This window comes from Rhinoderma darwinii, assembly GCF_050947455.1.
Source record: "Rhinoderma darwinii isolate aRhiDar2 chromosome 2 unlocalized genomic scaffold, aRhiDar2.hap1 SUPER_2_unloc_56, whole genome shotgun sequence".
NCBI lineage: Eukaryota > Metazoa > Chordata > Amphibia > Anura > Rhinodermatidae > Rhinoderma > Rhinoderma darwinii.
In genome coordinates this window covers 1062387-1080582 of record NW_027461725.1, presented here as the reverse complement: position 1 = coordinate 1080582, position 18196 = coordinate 1062387, and the positions used below count along the sequence as shown (strand labels likewise).

Here is an 18196-nt window from a genome sequence, read left to right as displayed (position 1 = left end):
AGAAGGGGTGGCAGTGGGCATGCACTTACTGCTGCTGCTGCTGCTGCTGCCAGTGTTTGCACGGCAGGAGGGCATTTGGGCGTTGCCAGGAAGGCGTTTTTATGTCGATTCCTCCTCTTTCAGCACTGCATTGTGGTGCAAGCAAAAGAAGCAAAACGCGCGGCACGTTCGGGTTATCGCTTCTCGGCCTTTTGGCTAAGATCAAGTGTAGTATCTGTTCTTATCAGTTTAATATCTGATACGTCCCCTATCTGGGGACCATATATTAAATGGATTTTTAGAACAGGGAGATGGAAATAGAGCTTGCTCTGTCCACTCCACGCATTGACCTGGTATTGCAGTATTTCCAGGACCGGTGCACCCTTTCCTTATGTGTTTACTAAAATCAGATTCCAAAAGTGCTTTTTGTGTTTGCCATTGTTTTTGTCTTTCGGATGGGATCTCCCCTTTTAATCCCATTATTTCAACACCTGTTGGACAATGCATTTGTACAGTCATGTGTGATAATGAGCTAATTTATTAAATGCAATTAATTAATACATTGCCACCTCTTGTTTTGTGTCGTCTGTGTTTCTGTGTTTCCGGCATTTCACATTGGAACAGCTCATTCACCTTCCTTGTCTTCTCTCCGCCCTCCCTCCTAGGTAGGTTAAAGAGCTGCACCTGAGCCAGCCACTGATTGATGCAGCACCATAGTCAAATAGTGGAGTGGAGTAGGGGAACAGCAAACAGCCATTAAAGCAGCCAGCCCGCCCGCCCGCCCGCCCGCCCGTCACAATGGACCTACCTGTGTACACTAGATGGATGTGATGGAATGTACTGTGGTCCCTACATTTCAAGAAGAAGTAAGAATTGCAGTTGCAACAAACCCTTGCTTGCCTACAAAGAGAGCAGCAATTTGGATTTGTTACTATGTTACCTGGAAGAATAACAAACTGTGCAAGGATGGAGGTTGTAGGAGCAAGGAGAACAAGTTGTCTGTAAAGTTGGTGGATGCCTATTTTCCATTTTGCAGTCCCTTGTCTCCCTCTTGTGGCCTCCTGGAGGCAACTAGCTGTGCAAAAAAAAGACAGCCTGGGGGCCGGCTGTTGCAGTGTTGCCCTCTCAGGCAACACTGAGTGACTGACTGAGCCGCACCGTCTTATATAAAGTTCAGACGGAACTTTGCACGTGTCATAGTGGAGACCTCAGGAGCCAGAGCCAGCTTTCTGACATCATAATGGGGCCTCAGAGATAAAAGCCTGGGCCCAGGCAGTGTTGGTCAGTGCTGCTCAGCAGGCAGCACTGGACTGGATTAAAGCTGATACAAGGTGTGAAAGGAGAAGGGGTGGCAGTGGGCATGCACTTACTGCTGCTGCTGCTGCTGCTGCTGCTGCTGCTGCCAGTGTTTGCACGGCAGGAGGGCATTTGGGCGTTGCCAGGAAGGCGTTTTTATGTCGATTCCTCCTCTTTCAACACTGCATTGTGGTGCAAGCAAAAGAAGCAAAACGCGCGGCACGTTCGGGTTATCGCTTCTCGGCCTTTTGGCTAAGATCAAGTGTAGTATCTGTTCTTATCAGTTTAATATCTGATACGTCCCCTATCTGGGGACCATATATTAAATGGATTTTTAGAACAGGGAGATGGAAATAGAGCTTGCTCTGTCCACTCCACGCATTGACCTGGTATTGCAGTATTTCCAGGACCGGTGCACCCTTTCCTTATGTGTTTACTAAAATCAGATTCCAAAAGTGCTTTTTGTGTTTCCCATTGTTTTTGTCTTTCGGGTGGGATCTCCCCTTTTAATCCCATTATTTCAACACCTGTTGGACAATGCATTTGTACAGTCATGTGTGATAATGAGCTAATTTATTAAATGCAATTAATTAATACATTGCCACCTCTTGTTTTGTGTCGTCTGTGTTTCTGTGTTTCCGGCATTTCACATTGGAACAGCTCATTCACCTTCCTTGTCTTCTCTCCGCCCTCCCTCCTAGGTAGGTTAAAGAGCTGCACCTGAGCCAGCCACTGATTGATGCAGCACCATAGTCAAATAGTGGAGTGGAGTAGGGGAACAGCAAACAGCCATTAAAGCAGCCAGCCCGCCCGCCCGCCCGTCACAATGGACCTACCTGTGTACACTAGATGGATGTGATGGAATGTACTGTGGTCCCTACATTTCAAGAAGAAGTAAGAATTGCAGTTGCAACAAACCCTTGCTTGCCTACAAAGAGAGCAGCAATTTGGATTTGTTACTATGTTACCTGGAAGAATAACAAACTGTGCAAGGATGGAGGTTGTAGGAGCAAGGAGAACAAGTTGTCTGTAAAGTTGGTGGATGCCTATTTTCCATTTTGCAGTCCCTTGTCTCCCTCTTGTGGCCTCCTGGAGGCAACTAGCTGTGCAAAAAAAAGACAGCCTGGGGGCCGGCTGTTGCAGTGTTGCCCTCTCAGGCAACACTGAGTGACTGACTGAGCCGCACCGTCTTATATAAAGTTCAGACGGAACTTTGCACGTGTCATAGTGGAGACCTCAGGAGCCAGAGCCAGCTTTCTGACATCATAATGGGGCCTCAGAGATAAAAGCCTGGGCCCAGGCAGTGTTGGTCAGTGCTGCTCAGCAGGCAGCACTGGACTGGATTAAAGCTGATACAAGGTGTGAAAGGAGAAGGGGTGGCAGTGGGCATGCACTTACTGCTGCTGCTGCTGCTGCCAGTGTTTGCACGGCAGGAGGGCATTTGGGCGTTGCCAGGAAGGCGTTTTTATGTCGATTCCTCCTCTTTCAGCACTGCATTGTGGTGCAAGCAAAAGAAGCAAAACGCGCGGCACGTTCGGGTTATCGCTTCTCGGCCTTTTGGCTAAGATCAAGTGTAGTATCTGTTCTTATCAGTTTAATATCTGATACGTCCCCTATCTGGGGACCATATATTAAATGGATTTTTAGAACAGGGAGATGGAAATAGAGCTTGCTCTGTCCACTCCACGCATTGACCTGGTATTGCAGTATTTCCAGGACCGGTGCACCCTTTCCTTATGTGTTTACTAAAATCAGATTCCAAAAGTGCTTTTTGTGTTTGCCATTGTTTTTGTCTTTCGGATGGGATCTCCCCTTTTAATCCCATTATTTCAACACCTGTTGGACAATGCATTTGTACAGTCATGTGTGATAATGAGCTAATTTATTAAATGCAATTAATTAATACATTGCCACCTCTTGTTTTGTGTCGTCTGTGTTTCTGTGTTTCCGGCATTTCACATTGGAACAGCTCATTCACCTTCCTTGTCTTCTCTCCGCCCTCCCTCCTAGGTAGGTTAAAGAGCTGCACCTGAGCCAGCCACTGATTGATGCAGCACCATAGTCAAATAGTGGAGTGGAGTAGGGGAACAGCAAACAGCCATTAAAGCAGCCAGCCCGCCCGCCCGCCCGCCCGCCCGTCACAATGGACCTACCTGTGTACACTAGATGGATGTGATGGAATGTACTGTGGTCCCTACATTTCAAGAAGAAGTAAGAATTGCAGTTGCAACAAACCCTTGCTTGCCTACAAAGAGAGCAGCAATTTGGATTTGTTACTATGTTACCTGGAAGAATAACAAACTGTGCAAGGATGGAGGTTGTAGGAGCAAGGAGAACAAGTTGTCTGTAAAGTTGGTGGATGCCTATTTTCCATTTTGCAGTCCCTTGTCTCCCTCTTGTGGCCTCCTGGAGGCAACTAGCTGTGCAAAAAAAAGACAGCCTGGGGGCCGGCTGTTGCAGTGTTGCCCTCTCAGGCAACACTGAGTGACTGACTGAGCCGCACCGTCTTATATAAAGTTCAGACGGAACTTTGCACGTGTCATAGTGGAGACCTCAGGAGCCAGAGCCAGCTTTCTGACATCATAATGGGGCCTCAGAGATAAAAGCCTGGGCCCAGGCAGTGTTGGTCAGTGCTGCTCAGCAGGCAGCACTGGACTGGATTAAAGCTGATACAAGGTGTGAAAGGAGAAGGGGTGGCAGTGGGCATGCACTTACTGCTGCTGCTGCTGCTGCTGCTGCTGCTGCCAGTGTTTGCACGGCAGGAGGGCATTTGGGCGTTGCCAGGAAGGCGTTTTTATGTCGATTCCTCCTCTTTCAGCACTGCATTGTGGTGCAAGCAAAATAAGCAAAACGCGCGGCACGTTCGGGTTATCGCTTCTCGGCCTTTTGGCTAAGATCAAGTGTAGTATCTGTTCTTATCAGTTTAATATCTGATACGTCCCCTATCTGGGGACCATATATTAAATGGATTTTTAGAACAGGGAGATGGAAATAGAGCTTGCTCTGTCCACTCCACGCATTGACCTGGTATTGCAGTATTTCCAGGACCGGTGCACCCTTTCCTTATGTGTTTACTAAAATCAGATTCCAAAAGTGCTTTTTGTGTTTGCCATTGTTTTTGTCTTTCGGATGGGATCTCGACCTTTTAATCCCATTATTTCAACACCTGTTGGACAATGCATTTGTACAGTCATGTGTGATAATGAGCTAATTTATTAAATGCAATTAATTAATACATTGCCACCTCTTGTTTTGTGTCGTCTGTGTTTCTGTGTTTCCGGCATTTCACATTGGAACAGCTCATTCACCTTCCTTGTCTTCTCTCCGCCCTCCCTCCTAGGTAGGTTAAAGAGCTGCACCTGAGCCAGCCACTGATTGATGCAGCACCATAGTCAAATAGTGGAGTGGAGTAGGGGAACAGCAAACAGCCATTAAAGCAGCCAGCCCGCCCGCCCGTCACAATGGACCTACCTGTGTACACTAGATGGATGTGATGGAATGTACTGTGGTCCCTACATTTCAAGAAGAAGTAAGAATTGCAGTTGCAACAAACCCTTGCTTGCCTACAAAGAGAGCAGCAATTTGGATTTGTTACTATGTTACCTGGAAGAATAACAAACTGTGCAAGGATGGAGGTTGTAGGAGCAAGGAGAACAAGTTGTCTGTAAAGTTGGTGGATGCCTATTTTCCATTTTGCAGTCCCTTGTCTCCCTCTTGTGGCCTCCTGGAGGCAACTAGCTGTGCAAAAAAAAGACAGCCTGGGGGCCGGCTGTTGCAGTGTTGCCCTCTCAGGCAACACTGAGTGACTGACTGAGCCGCACCGTCTTATATAAAGTTCAGACGGAACTTTGCACGTGTCATAGTGGAGACCTCAGGAGCCAGAGCCAGCTTTCTGACATCATAATGGGGCCTCAGAGATAAAAGCCTGGGCCCAGGCAGTGTTGGTCAGTGCTGCTCAGCAGGCAGCACTGGACTGGATTAAAGCTGATACAAGGTGTGAAAGGAGAAGGGGTGGCAGTGGGCATGCACTTACTGCTGCTGCTGCTGCTGCTGCCAGTGTTTGCACGGCAGGAGGGCATTTGGGCGTTGCCAGGAAGGCGTTTTTATGTCGATTCCTCCTCTTTCAGCACTGCATTGTGGTGCAAGCAAAAGAAGCAAAACGCGCGGCACGTTCGGGTTATCGCTTCTCGGCCTTTTGGCTAAGATCAAGTGTAGTATCTGTTCTTATCAGTTTAATATCTGATACGTCCCCTATCTGGGGACCATATATTAAATGGATTTTTAGAACAGGGAGATGGAAATAGAGCTTGCTCTGTCCACTCCACGCATTGACCTGGTATTGCAGTATTTCCAGGACCGGTGCACCCTTTCCTTATGTGTTTACTAAAATCAGATTCCAAAAGTGCTTTTTGTGTTTGCCATTGTTTTTGTCTTTCGGATGGGATCTCCCCTTTTAATCCCATTATTTCAACACCTGTTGGACAATGCATTTGTACAGTCATGTGTGATAATGAGCTAATTTATTAAATGCAATTAATTAATACATTGCCACCTCTTGTTTTGTGTCGTCTGTGTTTCTGTGTTTCCGGCATTTCACATTGGAACAGCTCATTCACCTTCCTTGTCTTCTCTCCGCCCTCCCTCCTAGGTAGGTTAAAGAGCTGCACCTGAGCCAGCCACTGATTGATGCAGCACCATAGTCAAATAGTGGAGTGGAGTAGGGGAACAGCAAACAGCCATTAAAGCAGCCAGCCCGCCCGCCCGCCCGCCCGTCACAATGGACCTACCTGTGTACACTAGATGGATGTGATGGAATGTACTGTGGTCCCTACATTTCAAGAAGAAGTAAGAATTGCAGTTGCAACAAACCCTTGCTTGCCTACAAAGAGAGCAGCAATTTGGATTTGTTACTATGTTACCTGGAAGAATAACAAACTGTGCAAGGATGGAGGTTGTAGGAGCAAGGAGAACAAGTTGTCTGTAAAGTTGGTGGATGCCTATTTTCCATTTTGCAGTCCCTTGTCTCCCTCTTGTGGCCTCCTGGAGGCAACTAGCTGTGCAAAAAAAAGACAGCCTGGGGGCCGGCTGTTGCAGTGTTGCCCTCTCAGGCAACACTGAGTGACTGACTGAGCCGCACCGTCTTATATAAAGTTCAGACGGAACTTTGCACGTGTCATAGTGGAGACCTCAGGAGCCAGAGCCAGCTTTCTGACATCATAATGGGGCCTCAGAGATAAAAGCCTGGGCCCAGGCAGTGTTGGTCAGTGCTGCTCAGCAGGCAGCACTGGACTGGATTAAAGCTGATACAAGGTGTGAAAGGAGAAGGGGTGGCAGTGGGCATGCACTTACTGCTGCTGCTGCTGCTGCTGCCAGTGTTTGCACGGCAGGAGGGCATTTGGGCGTTGCCAGGAAGGCGTTTTTATGTCGATTCCTCCTCTTTCAGCACTGCATTGTGGTGCAAGCAAAAGAAGCAAAACGCGCGGCACGTTCGGGTTATCGCTTCTCGGCCTTTTGGCTAAGATCAAGTGTAGTATCTGTTCTTATCAGTTTAATATCTGATACGTCCCCTATCTGGGGACCATATATTAAATGGATTTTTAGAACAGGGAGATGGAAATAGAGCTTGCTCTGTCCACTCCACGCATTGACCTGGTATTGCAGTATTTCCAGGACCGGTGCACCCTTTCCTTATGTGTTTACTAAAATCAGATTCCAAAAGTGCTTTTTGTGTTTGCCATTGTTTTTGTCTTTCGGATGGGATCTCCCCTTTTAATCCCATTATTTCAACACCTGTTGGACAATGCATTTGTACAGTCATGTGTGATAATGAGCTAATTTATTAAATGCAATTAATTAATACATTGCCACCTCTTGTTTTGTGTCGTCTGTGTTTCTGTGTTTCCGGCATTTCACATTGGAACAGCTCATTCACCTTCCTTGTCTTCTCTCCGCCCTCCCTCCTAGGTAGGTTAAAGAGCTGCACCTGAGCCAGCCACTGATTGATGCAGCACCATAGTCAAATAGTGGAGTGGAGTAGGGGAACAGCAAACAGCCATTAAAGCAGCCAGCCCGCCCGCCCGCCCGCCCGCCCGTCACAATGGACCTACCTGTGTACACTAGATGGATGTGATGGAATGTACTGTGGTCCCTACATTTCAAGAAGAAGTAAGAATTGCAGTTGCAACAAACCCTTGCTTGCCTACAAAGAGAGCAGCAATTTGGATTTGTTACTATGTTACCTGGAAGAATAACAAACTGTGCAAGGATGGAGGTTGTAGGAGCAAGGAGAACAAGTTGTCTGTAAAGTTGGTGGATGCCTATTTTCCATTTTGCAGTCCCTTGTCTCCCTCTTGTGGCCTCCTGGAGGCAACTAGCTGTGCAAAAAAAAGACAGCCTGGGGGCCGGCTGTTGCAGTGTTGCCCTCTCAGGCAACACTGAGTGACTGACTGAGCCGCACCGTCTTATATAAAGTTCAGACGGAACTTTGCACGTGTCATAGTGGAGACCTCAGGAGCCAGAGCCAGCTTTCTGACATCATAATGGGGCCTCAGAGATAAAAGCCTGGGCCCAGGCAGTGTTGGTCAGTGCTGCTCAGCAGGCAGCACTGGACTGGATTAAAGCTGATACAAGGTGTGAAAGGAGAAGGGGTGGCAGTGGGCATGCACTTACTGCTGCTGCTGCTGCTGCTGCTGCTGCTGCTGCCAGTGTTTGCACGGCAGGAGGGCATTTGGGCGTTGCCAGGAAGGCGTTTTTATGTCGATTCCTCCTCTTTCAACACTGCATTGTGGTGCAAGCAAAAGAAGCAAAACGCGCGGCACGTTCGGGTTATCGCTTCTCGGCCTTTTGGCTAAGATCAAGTGTAGTATCTGTTCTTATCAGTTTAATATCTGATACGTCCCCTATCTGGGGACCATATATTAAATGGATTTTTAGAACAGGGAGATGGAAATAGAGCTTGCTCTGTCCACTCCACGCATTGACCTGGTATTGCAGTATTTCCAGGACCGGTGCACCCTTTCCTTATGTGTTTACTAAAATCAGATTCCAAAAGTGCTTTTTGTGTTTCCCATTGTTTTTGTCTTTCGGGTGGGATCTCCCCTTTTAATCCCATTATTTCAACACCTGTTGGACAATGCATTTGTACAGTCATGTGTGATAATGAGCTAATTTATTAAATGCAATTAATTAATACATTGCCACCTCTTGTTTTGTGTCGTCTGTGTTTCTGTGTTTCCGGCATTTCACATTGGAACAGCTCATTCACCTTCCTTGTCTTCTCTCCGCCCTCCCTCCTAGGTAGGTTAAAGAGCTGCACCTGAGCCAGCCACTGATTGATGCAGCACCATAGTCAAATAGTGGAGTGGAGTAGGGGAACAGCAAACAGCCATTAAAGCAGCCAGCCCGCCCGCCCGCCCGTCACAATGGACCTACCTGTGTACACTAGATGGATGTGATGGAATGTACTGTGGTCCCTACATTTCAAGAAGAAGTAAGAATTGCAGTTGCAACAAACCCTTGCTTGCCTACAAAGAGAGCAGCAATTTGGATTTGTTACTATGTTACCTGGAAGAATAACAAACTGTGCAAGGATGGAGGTTGTAGGAGCAAGGAGAACAAGTTGTCTGTAAAGTTGGTGGATGCCTATTTTCCATTTTGCAGTCCCTTGTCTCCCTCTTGTGGCCTCCTGGAGGCAACTAGCTGTGCAAAAAAAAGACAGCCTGGGGGCCGGCTGTTGCAGTGTTGCCCTCTCAGGCAACACTGAGTGACTGACTGAGCCGCACCGTCTTATATAAAGTTCAGACGGAACTTTGCACGTGTCATAGTGGAGACCTCAGGAGCCAGAGCCAGCTTTCTGACATCATAATGGGGCCTCAGAGATAAAAGCCTGGGCCCAGGCAGTGTTGGTCAGTGCTGCTCAACAGGCAGCACTGGACTGGATTAAAGCTGATACAAGGTGTGAAAGGAGAAGGGGTGGCAGTGGGCATGCACTTACTGCTGCTGCTGCTGCTGCCAGTGTTTGCACGGCAGGAGGGCATTTGGGCGTTGCCAGGAAGGCGTTTTTATGTCGATTCCTCCTCTTTCAGCACTGCATTGTGGTGCAAGCAAAAGAAGCAAAACGCGCGGCACGTTCGGGTTATCGCTTCTCGGCCTTTTGGCTAAGATCAAGTGTAGTATCTGTTCTTATCAGTTTAATATCTGATACGTCCCCTATCTGGGGACCATATATTAAATGGATTTTTAGAACAGGGAGATGGAAATAGAGCTTGCTCTGTCCACTCCACGCATTGACCTGGTATTGCAGTATTTCCAGGACCGGTGCACCCTTTCCTTATGTGTTTACTAAAATCAGATTCCAAAAGTGCTTTTTGTGTTTGCCATTGTTTTTGTCTTTCGGATGGGATCTCCCCTTTTAATCCCATTATTTCAACACCTGTTGGACAATGCATTTGTACAGTCATGTGTGATAATGAGCTAATTTATTAAATGCAATTAATTAATACATTGCCACCTCTTGTTTTGTGTCGTCTGTGTTTCTGTGTTTCCGGCATTTCACATTGGAACAGCTCATTCACCTTCCTTGTCTTCTCTCCGCCCTCCCTCCTAGGTAGGTTAAAGAGCTGCACCTGAGCCAGCCACTGATTGATGCAGCACCATAGTCAAATAGTGGAGTGGAGTAGGGGAACAGCAAACAGCCATTAAAGCAGCCAGCCCGCCCGCCCGCCCGCCCGCCCGTCACAATGGACCTACCTGTGTACACTAGATGGATGTGATGGAATGTACTGTGGTCCCTACATTTCAAGAAGAAGTAAGAATTGCAGTTGCAACAAACCCTTGCTTGCCTACAAAGAGAGCAGCAATTTGGATTTGTTACTATGTTACCTGGAAGAATAACAAACTGTGCAAGGATGGAGGTTGTAGGAGCAAGGAGAACAAGTTGTCTGTAAAGTTGGTGGATGCCTATTTTCCATTTTGCAGTCCCTTGTCTCCCTCTTGTGGCCTCCTGGAGGCAACTAGCTGTGCAAAAAAAAGACAGCCTGGGGGCCGGCTGTTGCAGTGTTGCCCTCTCAGGCAACACTGAGTGACTGACTGAGCCGCACCGTCTTATATAAAGTTCAGACGGAACTTTGCACGTGTCATAGTGGAGACCTCAGGAGCCAGAGCCAGCTTTCTGACATCATAATGGGGCCTCAGAGATAAAAGCCTGGGCCCAGGCAGTGTTGGTCAGTGCTGCTCAGCAGGCAGCACTGGACTGGATTAAAGCTGATACAAGGTGTGAAAGGAGAAGGGGTGGCAGTGGGCATGCACTTACTGCTGCTGCTGCTGCTGCTGCTGCTGCTGCCAGTGTTTGCACGGCAGGAGGGCATTTGGGCGTTGCCAGGAAGGCGTTTTTATGTCGATTCCTCCTCTTTCAGCACTGCATTGTGGTGCAAGCAAAATAAGCAAAACGCGCGGCACGTTCGGGTTATCGCTTCTCGGCCTTTTGGCTAAGATCAAGTGTAGTATCTGTTCTTATCAGTTTAATATCTGATACGTCCCCTATCTGGGGACCATATATTAAATGGATTTTTAGAACAGGGAGATGGAAATAGAGCTTGCTCTGTCCACTCCACGCATTGACCTGGTATTGCAGTATTTCCAGGACCGGTGCACCCTTTCCTTATGTGTTTACTAAAATCAGATTCCAAAAGTGCTTTTTGTGTTTGCCATTGTTTTTGTCTTTCGGATGGGATCTCGACCTTTTAATCCCATTATTTCAACACCTGTTGGACAATGCATTTGTACAGTCATGTGTGATAATGAGCTAATTTATTAAATGCAATTAATTAATACATTGCCACCTCTTGTTTTGTGTCGTCTGTGTTTCTGTGTTTCCGGCATTTCACATTGGAACAGCTCATTCACCTTCCTTGTCTTCTCTCCGCCCTCCCTCCTAGGTAGGTTAAAGAGCTGCACCTGAGCCAGCCACTGATTGATGCAGCACCATAGTCAAATAGTGGAGTGGAGTAGGGGAACAGCAAACAGCCATTAAAGCAGCCAGCCCGCCCGCCCGTCACAATGGACCTACCTGTGTACACTAGATGGATGTGATGGAATGTACTGTGGTCCCTACATTTCAAGAAGAAGTAAGAATTGCAGTTGCAACAAACCCTTGCTTGCCTACAAAGAGAGCAGCAATTTGGATTTGTTACTATGTTACCTGGAAGAATAACAAACTGTGCAAGGATGGAGGTTGTAGGAGCAAGGAGAACAAGTTGTCTGTAAAGTTGGTGGATGCCTATTTTCCATTTTGCAGTCCCTTGTCTCCCTCTTGTGGCCTCCTGGAGGCAACTAGCTGTGCAAAAAAAAGACAGCCTGGGGGCCGGCTGTTGCAGTGTTGCCCTCTCAGGCAACACTGAGTGACTGACTGAGCCGCACCGTCTTATATAAAGTTCAGACGGAACTTTGCACGTGTCATAGTGGAGACCTCAGGAGCCAGAGCCAGCTTTCTGACATCATAATGGGGCCTCAGAGATAAAAGCCTGGGCCCAGGCAGTGTTGGTCAGTGCTGCTCAGCAGGCAGCACTGGACTGGATTAAAGCTGATACAAGGTGTGAAAGGAGAAGGGGTGGCAGTGGGCATGCACTTACTGCTGCTGCTGCTGCTGCTGCCAGTGTTTGCACGGCAGGAGAGCATTTGGGCGTTGCCAGGAAGGCGTTTTTATGTCGATTCCTCCTCTTTCAGCACTGCATTGTGGTGCAAGCAAAAGAAGCAAAACGCGCGACACGTTCGGGTTATCGCTTCTCGGCCTTTTGGCTAAGATCAAGTGTAGTATCTGTTCTTATCAGTTTAATATCTGATACGTCCCCTATCTGGGGACCATATATTAAATGGATTTTTAGAACAGGGAGATGGAAATAGAGCTAGCTCTGTCCACTCCACGCATTGACCTGGTATTGCAGTATTTCCAGGACCGATGCACCCTTTCCTTATGTGTTTACTAAAATCAGATTCCAAAAGTGCTTTTTGTGTTTGCCATTGTTTTTGTCTTTCGGATGGGATCTCCCCTTTTAATCCCATTATTTCAACACCTGTTGGACAATGCATTTGTACAGTCATGTGTGATAATGAGCTAATTTATTAAATGCAATTAATTAATACATTGCCACCTCTTGTTTTGTGTCGTCTGTGTTTCTGTGTTTCCGGCATTTCACATTGGAACAGCTCATTCACCTTCCTTGTCTTCTCTCCGCCCTCACTCCTAGGTAGGTTAAAGAGCTGCACCTGAGCCAGCCACTGATTGATGCAGCACCATAGTCAAATAGTGGAGTGGAGTAGGGGAACAGCAAACAGCCATTAAAGCAGCCAGCCCGCCCGCCCGCCCGCCCGCCCGTCACAATGGACCTACCTGTGTACACTAGATGGATGTGATGGAATGTACTGTGGTCCCTACATTTCAAGAAGAAGTAAGAATTGCAGTTGCAACAAACCCTTGCTTGCCTACAAAGAGAGCAGCAATTTGGATTTGTTACTATGTTACCTGGAAGAATAACAAACTGTGCAAGGATGGAGGTTGTAGGAGCAAGGAGAACAAGTTGTCTGTAAAGTTGGTGGATGCCTATTTTCCATTTTGCAGTCCCTTGTCTCCCTCTTGTGGCCTCCTGGAGGCAACTAGCTGTGCAAAAAAAAGACAGCCTGGGGGCCGGCTGTTGCAGTGTTGCCCTCTCAGGCAACACTGAGTGACTGACTGAGCCGCACCGTCTTATATAAAGTTCAGACGGAACTTTGCACGTGTCATAGTGGAGACCTCAGGAGCCAGAGCCAGCTTTCTGACATCATAATGGGGCCTCAGAGATAAAAGCCTGGGCCCAGGCAGTGTTGGTCAGTGCTGCTCAGCAGGCAGCACTGGACTGGATTAAAGCTGATACAAGGTGTGAAAGGAGAAGGGGTGGCAGTGGGCATGCACTTACTGCTGCTGCTGCTGCTGCTGCTGCTGCCAGTGTTTGCACGGCAGGAGAGCATTTGGGCGTTGCCAGGAAGGCGTTTTTATGTCGATTCCTCCTCTTTCAGCACTGCATTGTGGTGCAAGCAAAAGAAGCAAAACGCGCGACACGTTCGGGTTATCGCTTCTCGGCCTTTTGGCTAAGATCAAGTGTAGTATCTGTTCTTATCAGTTTAATATCTGATACGTCCCCTATCTGGGGACCATATATTAAATGGATTTTTAGAACAGGGAGATGGAAATAGAGCTTGCTCTGTCCACTCCACGCATTGACCTGGTATTGCAGTATTTCCAGGACCGATGCACCCTTTCCTTATGTGTTTACTAAAATCAGATTCCAAAAGTGCTTTTTGTGTTTGCCATTGTTTTTGTCTTTCGGATGGGATCTCCCCTTTTAATCCCATTATTTCAACACCTGTTGGACAATGCATTTGTACAGTCATGTGTGATAATGAGCTAATTTATTAAATGCAATTAATTAATACATTGCCACCTCTTGTTTTGTGTCGTCTGTGTTTCTGTGTTTCCGGCATTTCACATTGGAACAGCTCATTCACCTTCCTTGTCTTCTCTACGCCCTCCCTCCTAGGTAGGTTAAAGAGCTGCACCTGAGCCAGCCACTGATTGATGCAGCACCATAGTCAAATAGTGGAGTGGAGTAGGGGAACAGCAAACAGCCATTAAAGCAGCCAGCCCGCCCGCCCGCCCGTCACAATGGACCTACCTGTGTACACTAGATGGATGTGATGGAATGTACTGTGGTCCCTACATTTCAAGAAGAAGTAAGAATTGCAGTTGCAACAAACCCTTGCTTGCCTACAAAGAGAGCAGCAATTTGGATTTGTTACTATGTTACCTGGAAGAATAACAAACTGTGCAAGGATGGAGGTTGTAGGAGCAAGGAGAACAAGTTGTCTGTAAAGTTGGTGGATGCCTATTTTCCATTTTGCAGTCCCTTGTCTCCCTCTTGTGGCCTCCTGGAGGCAACTAGCTGTGCAAAAAAAAGACAGCCTGGGGGCCGGCTGTTGCAGTGTTGCCCTCTCAGGCAACACTGAGTGACTGACTGAGCCGCACCGTCTTATATAAAGTTCAGACGGAACTTTGCACGTGTCATAGTGGAGACCTCAGGAGCCAGAGCCAGCTTTCTGACATCATAATGGGGCCTCAGAGATAAAAGCCTGGGCCCAGGCAGTGTTGGTCAGTGCTGCTCAGCAGGCAGCACTGGACTGGATTAAAGCTGATACAAGGTGTGAAAGGAGAAGAGGTGGCAGTGGGCATGCACTTACTGCTGCTGCTGCTGCTGCTGCTGCTGCCAGTGTTTGCACGGCAGGAGGGCATTTGGGCGTTGCCAGGAATGCGTTTTTATGTCGATTCCTCCTCTTTCAGAACTGCATTGTGGTGCAAGCAAAAGAAGCAAAACGCGCGGCACGTTCGGGTTATCGCTTCTCGGCCTTTTGGCTAAGATCAAGTGTAGTATCTGTTCTTATCAGTTTAATATCTGATACGTCCCCTATCTGGGGACCATATATTAAATGGATTTTTAGAACAGGGAGATGGAAATAGAGCTTGCTCTGTCCACTCCACGCATTGACCTGGTATTGCAGTATTTCCAGGACCGGTGCACCCTTTCCTTATGTGTTTACTAAAATCAGATTCCAAAAGTGCTTTTTGTGTTTGCCATTGTTTTTGTCTTTCGGATGGGATCTCCCCTTTTAATCCCATTATTTCAACACCTGTTGGACAATGCATTTGGACAGTCATGTGTGATAATGAGCTAATTTATTAAATGCAATTAATTAATACATTGCCACCTCTTGTTTTGTGTCGTCTGTGTTTCTGTGTTTCCGGCATTTCACATTGGAACAGCTCATTCACCTTCCTTGTCTTCTCTCCGCCCTCCCTCCTAGGTAGGTTAAAGAGCTGCACCTGAGCCAGCCACTGATTGATGCAGCACCATAGTCAAATAGTGGAGTGGAGTAGGGGAACAGCAAACAGCCATTAAAGCAGCCAGCCCGCCCGCCCGCCCGTCACAATGGACCTACCTGTGTACACTAGATGGATGTGATGGAATGTACTGTGGTCCCTACATTTCAAGAAGAAGTAAGAATTGCAGTTGCAACAAACCCTTGCTTGCCTACAAAGAGAGCAGCAATTTGGATTTGTTACTATGTTACCTGGAAGAATAACAAACTGTGCAAGGATGGAGGTTGTAGGAGCAAGGAGAACAAGTTGTCTGTAAAGTTGGTGGATGCCTATTTTCCATTTTGCAGTCCCTTGTCTCCCTCTTGTGGCCTCCTGGAGGCAACTAGCTGTGCAAAAAAAAGACAGCCTGGGGGCCGGCTGTTGCAGTGTTGCCCTCTCAGGCAACACTGAGTGACTGACTGAGCCGCACCGTCTTATATAAAGTTCAGACGGAACTTTGCACGTGTCATAGTGGAGACCTCAGGAGCCAGAGCCAGCTTTCTGACATCATAATGGGGCCTCAGAGATAAAAGCCTGGGCCCAGGCAGTGTTGGTCAGTGCTGCTCAGCAGGCAGCACTGGACTGGATTAAAGCTGATACAAGGTGTGAAAGGAGAAGGGGTGGCAGTGGGCATGCACTTACTGCTGCTGCTGCTGCTGCCAGTGTTTGCACGGCAGGAGGGCATTTGGGCGTTGCCAGGAAGGCGTTTTTATGTCGATTCCTCCTCTTTCAGCACTGCATTGTGGTGCAAGCAAAAGAAGCAAAACGCGCGGCACGTTCGGGTTATCGCTTCTCGGCCTTTTGGCTAAGATCAAGTGTAGTATCTGTTCTTATCAGTTTAATATCTGATACGTCCCCTATCTGGGGACCATATATTAAATGGATTTTTAGAACAGGGAGATGGAAATAGAGCTTGCTCTGTCCACTCCACGCATTGACCTGGTATTGCAGTATTTCCAGGACCGGTGCACCCTTTCCTTATGTGTTTACTAAAATCAGATTCCAAAAGTGCTTTTTGTGTTTGCCATTGTTTTTGTCTTTCGGATGGGATCTCCCCTTTTAATCCCATTATTTCAACACCTGTTGGACAATGCATTTGTACAGTCATGTGTGATAATGAGCTAATTTATTAAATGCAATTAATTAATACATTGCCACCTCTTGTTTTGTGGTGTCGTCTGTGTTTCTGTGTTTCCGGCATTTCACATTGGAACAGCTCATTCACCTTCCTTGTCTTCTCTCCGCCCTCCCTCCTAGGTAGGTTAAAGAGCTGCACCTGAGCCAGCCACTGATTGATGCAGCACCATAGTCAAATAGTGGAGTGGAGTAGGGGAACAGCAAACAGCCATTAAAGCAGCCAGCCCGCCCGCCCGCCCGCCCGTCACAATGGACCTACCTGTGTACACTAGATGGATGTGATGGAATGTACTGTGGTCCCTACATTTCAAGAAGAAGTAAGAATTGCAGTTGCAACAAACCCTTGCTTGCCTACAAAGAGAGCAGCAATTTGGATTTGTTACTATGTTACCTGGAAGAATAACAAACTGTGCAAGGATGGAGGTTGTAGGAGCAAGGAGAACAAGTTGTCTGTAAAGTTGGTGGATGCCTATTTTCCATTTTGCAGTCCCTTGTCTCCCTCTTGTGGCCTCCTGGAGGCAACTAGCTGTGCAAAAAAAAGACAGCCTGGGGGCCGGCTGTTGCAGTGTTGCCCTCTCAGGCAACACTGAGTGACTGACTGAGCCGCACCGTCTTATATAAAGTTCAGACGGAACTTTGCACGTGTCATAGTGGAGACCTCAGGAGCCAGAGCCAGCTTTCTGACATCATAATGGGGCCTCAGAGATAAAAGCCTGGGCCCAGGCAGTGTTGGTCAGTGCTGCTCAGCAGGCAGCACTGGACTGGATTAAAGCTGATACAAGGTGTGAAAGGAGAAGAGGTGGCAGTGGGCATGCACTTACTGCTGCTGCTGCTGCTGCTGCTGCTGCCAGTGTTTGCACGGCAGGAGGGCATTTGGGCGTTGCCAGGAATGCGTTTTTATGTCGATTCCTCCTCTTTCAGAACTGCATTGTGGTGCAAGCAAAAGAAGCAAAACGCGCGGCACGTTCGGGTTATCGCTTCTCGGCCTTTTGGCTAAGATCAAGTGTAGTATCTGTTCTTATCAGTTTAATATCTGATACGTCCCCTATCTGGGGACCATATATTAAATGGATTTTTAGAACAGGGAGATGGAAATAGAGCTTGCTCTGTCCACTCCACGCATTGACCTGGTATTGCAGTATTTCCAGGACCGGTGCACCCTTTCCTTATGTGTTTACTAAAATCAGATTCCAAAAGTGCTTTTTGTGTTTGCCATTGTTTTTGTCTTTCGGATGGGATCTCCCCTTTTAATCCCATTATTTCAACACCTGTTGGACAATGCATTTGTACAGTCATGTGTGATAATGAGCTAATTTATTAAATGCAATTAATTAATACATTGCCACCTCTTGTTTTGTGTCGTCTGTGTTTCTGTGTTTCCGGCATTTCACATTGGAACAGCTCATTCACCTTCCTTGTCTTCTCTCCGCCCTCCCTCCTAGGTAGGTTAAAGAGCTGCACCTGAGCCAGCCACTGATTGATGCAGCACCATAGTCAAATAGTGGAGTGGAGTAGGGGAACAGCAAACAGCCATTAAAGCAGCCAGCCCGCTCGCCCGTCACAATGGACCTACCTGTGTACACTAGATGGATGTGATGGAATGTACTGTGGTCCCTACATTTCAAGAAGAAGTAAGAATTGCAGTTGCAACAAACCCTTGCTTGCCTACAAAGAGAGCAGCAATTTGGATTTGTTACTATGTTACCTGGAAGAATAACAAACTGTGCAAGGATGGAGGTTGTAGGAGCAAGGAGAACAAGTTGTCTGTAAAGTTGGTGGATGCCTATTTTCCATTTTGCAGTCCCTTGTCTCCCTCTTGTGGCCTCCTGGAGGCAACTAGCA

General features: G+C 47.4%; 14 non-coding genes across 14 annotated transcripts; all 14 read left to right on the top strand.

The window, feature by feature from the left end:
- The first annotated feature begins 175 nt into the window (after positions 1-175).
- LOC142680738 (U2 spliceosomal RNA) lies at positions 176-366 on the top strand. Its single transcript, XR_012853172.1, has one exon. It is a non-coding gene; the product is annotated as a U2 spliceosomal RNA (small nuclear RNA).
- A 1141-nt stretch (positions 367-1507) lies between these two features.
- On the top strand, positions 1508-1698 carry LOC142680737 (U2 spliceosomal RNA). The gene has a single exon (XR_012853171.1). It is a non-coding gene; the product is annotated as a U2 spliceosomal RNA (small nuclear RNA).
- Positions 1699-2816: 1118 nt separating this feature from the next.
- LOC142680736 (U2 spliceosomal RNA) lies at positions 2817-3007 on the top strand. The gene has a single exon (XR_012853170.1). It is a non-coding gene; the product is annotated as a U2 spliceosomal RNA (small nuclear RNA).
- Positions 3008-4145: 1138 nt separating this feature from the next.
- LOC142680735 (U2 spliceosomal RNA) lies at positions 4146-4336 on the top strand. Its single transcript, XR_012853169.1, has one exon. It is a non-coding gene; the product is annotated as a U2 spliceosomal RNA (small nuclear RNA).
- Positions 4337-5454: 1118 nt separating this feature from the next.
- LOC142680734 (U2 spliceosomal RNA) lies at positions 5455-5645 on the top strand. Its single transcript, XR_012853168.1, has one exon. It is a non-coding gene; the product is annotated as a U2 spliceosomal RNA (small nuclear RNA).
- A 1125-nt stretch (positions 5646-6770) lies between these two features.
- Positions 6771-6961, top strand: LOC142680732 (U2 spliceosomal RNA). The gene has a single exon (XR_012853167.1). It is a non-coding gene; the product is annotated as a U2 spliceosomal RNA (small nuclear RNA).
- A 1141-nt stretch (positions 6962-8102) lies between these two features.
- LOC142680731 (U2 spliceosomal RNA) lies at positions 8103-8293 on the top strand. Its single transcript, XR_012853166.1, has one exon. It is a non-coding gene; the product is annotated as a U2 spliceosomal RNA (small nuclear RNA).
- A 1118-nt stretch (positions 8294-9411) lies between these two features.
- LOC142680730 (U2 spliceosomal RNA) lies at positions 9412-9602 on the top strand. Its single transcript, XR_012853165.1, has one exon. It is a non-coding gene; the product is annotated as a U2 spliceosomal RNA (small nuclear RNA).
- Positions 9603-10740: 1138 nt separating this feature from the next.
- Positions 10741-10931, top strand: LOC142680729 (U2 spliceosomal RNA). Its single transcript, XR_012853164.1, has one exon. It is a non-coding gene; the product is annotated as a U2 spliceosomal RNA (small nuclear RNA).
- A 1118-nt stretch (positions 10932-12049) lies between these two features.
- LOC142680858 (U2 spliceosomal RNA) lies at positions 12050-12240 on the top strand. Its single transcript, XR_012853270.1, has one exon. It is a non-coding gene; the product is annotated as a U2 spliceosomal RNA (small nuclear RNA).
- Positions 12241-13375: 1135 nt separating this feature from the next.
- LOC142680793 (U2 spliceosomal RNA) lies at positions 13376-13566 on the top strand. The gene has a single exon (XR_012853217.1). It is a non-coding gene; the product is annotated as a U2 spliceosomal RNA (small nuclear RNA).
- A 1127-nt stretch (positions 13567-14693) lies between these two features.
- LOC142680727 (U2 spliceosomal RNA) lies at positions 14694-14884 on the top strand. The gene has a single exon (XR_012853163.1). It is a non-coding gene; the product is annotated as a U2 spliceosomal RNA (small nuclear RNA).
- A 1118-nt stretch (positions 14885-16002) lies between these two features.
- On the top strand, positions 16003-16193 carry LOC142680726 (U2 spliceosomal RNA). The gene has a single exon (XR_012853162.1). It is a non-coding gene; the product is annotated as a U2 spliceosomal RNA (small nuclear RNA).
- Positions 16194-17327: 1134 nt separating this feature from the next.
- On the top strand, positions 17328-17518 carry LOC142680725 (U2 spliceosomal RNA). The gene has a single exon (XR_012853161.1). It is a non-coding gene; the product is annotated as a U2 spliceosomal RNA (small nuclear RNA).
- Positions 17519-18196: the final 678 nt, after the last annotated feature.